We start from the raw sequence: 2558 nt of genomic DNA, 5'->3' as shown, positions 1-2558 counted from the left end.
TGTGGATGATATATATGAGGAGATGGTTGATTGTGGATGATATATATGAGGAGAAGATGGTTGACTGTGGATGATATATATGAGGAGAAGATGGTTGATTGTGGATGATGTATATGAGGATAAGATGGTTGATTGTGGATGATGTATATGAGGATAAGATGGTTGATTGTGGATGATGTATATGAGGAGAAGATGGTTGACTGTGGATGATGTATATGAGGAGAAGATGGTTGATTGTGGATGATATATATGAGGATAAGATGGTTGACTGTGGATGATGTATATGAGGATAAGATGGTTGACTGTGGATGATATATATGAGGAGAAGATGGTTGAGGATGCAGTCAGAAAATAACACAAATAAGTTTTAAAAAATCTTATTTAATAGTGCCAATTAAATGCAATTTCTTGCTTAGAAATTTAAGTCACTCTCTCAGATTTCCTATCTTCTATAAGTAGCCCTGATGAAGGCTGGAAATTCTGGCTAAAATATAGGTACTATTAAACAAGATTTTTAAAAACATATTTGTTTTATTTTTGTTACTTGTTACTCATATATCTTATCCACGGTCTTATCGACTATCTTCTCATCAAAAGATTTGAAGTATTTTGTATTCGAAAATTAAACAATGTACTTATGTCGCAAATAATTGGGCTTTTCTATTTTTTTTTTTTTTGTATTTAAAAGACAAAATAAAGTACATTTTTGTATTATTGAAAGAAAATACAAATAATTTATTTATTTTTAAAAAAACTTCAGTTATAAGCCTACTACTTTTACTTTCTTAAAATTTAAAACAAAATTAATTTTGAAATAGTTCATTTGAATAATTGGTCAGATTTGTAGTAAGATAGGAATGTTAGGTTGATACTGCAATTGTCATGGTTGATTTATGAATTAAAACATTTATAATTTATAATAATATAAAATATTTATAATTAAAAATTATAATTTTTATGACTAATCATGCCCTTGCCTCTAAAAATAATGATTACTCGGCGATTTTAATGTAATTAAGGTGACAGATATTATTTTATCTTGGATACAAAGCAGAATTGAATGCATTCGACCTAACGCTGTGCAGAACCGGGAGATAAGGAACACAGGACGCCCCACTTTATGTAACGTGGCCTTCAGAATCAGCAGTTTGGCGTTCGTAGTCAGCTGGCTCGTAGGCTTTGCATCATTGTGTCCATTAAGGTTTTCTTACTGTCTAGTGCACTTCGTAAACATTGTTAGGGAGTGAGAGTCCGCCTTAATAATGAGGTGAGGTGTATACGTGAATACTTATTTGTATTATGCAAATTGTAACTATAGTTTGATAAAAAATTTTCAACAGTTTAATATTACAAATCTTAGAAGTACCGGATATCTTCCATTTTCGTATAGTTTTAAAAAACTGAAAAACGTGGAGCAAAAATCCATAATATACAATACTGTGTATAAAACACTCTGTACAAAAGATACAATTCCTGTCAAAATCAACGTTGCTATGCAATTTGTTCACGGAAAGATTATCTAACCTTCTTTGAATCAACTTGATAAATACATACCACATTTATACGAACATAAATTAAAAATAACTACTACTAAAATTAAAAATCTTAGATTTTGATGAATCTTGAAGAGTTGAACACTCAATTCTCAACTTCTTTATTAAAAAATACCACAGGAAAATTTAAGAATGTATTATGTATTAAGGAGTATTCAAAATATTTAGGCCTCTTATCAAAATCTAAATTTTGAATTTGACATTTTCGAATTCAGTAAAATTGTTTATTACTCGAATCTGTAACATTGTAATTTAAAATTTATTTTTCAAATTTAATTAATTGAGAAAAAGAATAACAAGTTATACCAAAATTACAAGACGTGAATTTTAGTATTTTCCTAAAAGTGGAAGGAAAACTTATTTATGATTCTGAAAGTGCAAAAATTATTTTTTTTTTATAAATATAAATACTACAAAAAATTTAATTGTATTGCAGTTAGTGTCAGTAGTGATTTCCCAAAAGCAGTACCAACCCACAGAAGTCTGCGGTCCAAGACGGGTATTGAATCAAGTGGGGCCAACTCCAGCTCGGCTTTGGCAAAGGGGGCTTCTGATAATTGAAGCTAGGGAACAAAAGATCCAACTACACGAAAATTAGTTTTATTCATAAGTATTCCAACCGGTCGACAGCCATCGCTCTGTTTATATATTATATCATTTTTTACCAGGACCTCCCAAGGGGTTGCTGCTCTAAAAATTTATAAAATATCGTCATTTACATGTTATAAGGGATTTGCCGCTATGATATGTTACACACGCGCATATACATAACAAGGAGAGGGCATGTAAGAGTGGTCACCGATATTAAATATTTTTTTATAAATATCAGAAGCGTGATATTCGGTCGACAAATATCATAAACGAGTCCTATGGCTCTCTCTGGGCAATGAGCTCTATGAATCCAGAAAAGAAGATATTTTATCTTTTTATTACCGTAAACCACATTTGCTCTGTTTATATTTATATATATATATTTTTTTTAGGAAAAGTATTGATAGATTTATT

The 2558-nt window shown here is 30.3% G+C and overlaps 1 protein-coding gene across 3 annotated transcripts in view; it reads left to right on the top strand.

The window, feature by feature from the left end:
- The window catches only part of LOC106690718 (lysosomal proton-coupled steroid conjugate and bile acid symporter SLC46A3), a 25185-nt gene that overhangs the window by 6466 nt on the left and 16161 nt on the right, over positions 1–2558 (top strand). The window contains exon 1 of one of the 3 annotated variants that reach the window (XM_014436245.3): positions 1118–1267. The exons of 1 other annotated variant lie outside the window; for it this stretch is intronic. The gene's annotated coding sequence lies outside the window, so the exon portion shown is untranslated. Of the gene's footprint in view, positions 1–1117; positions 1268–2558 lie in introns of those variants that run through there. One more of the 3 variants, XM_014436242.2, reaches the window with a different exon arrangement.

This window comes from Halyomorpha halys, unplaced genomic scaffold, assembly GCF_000696795.3.
Source record: "Halyomorpha halys isolate HHAL.00 unplaced genomic scaffold, Hhal_1.1 Scaffold1839.1, whole genome shotgun sequence".
Lineage (NCBI taxonomy): Eukaryota > Metazoa > Arthropoda > Insecta > Hemiptera > Pentatomidae > Halyomorpha > Halyomorpha halys.
This window is presented reverse-complemented; position numbering and strand designations above follow the sequence as displayed.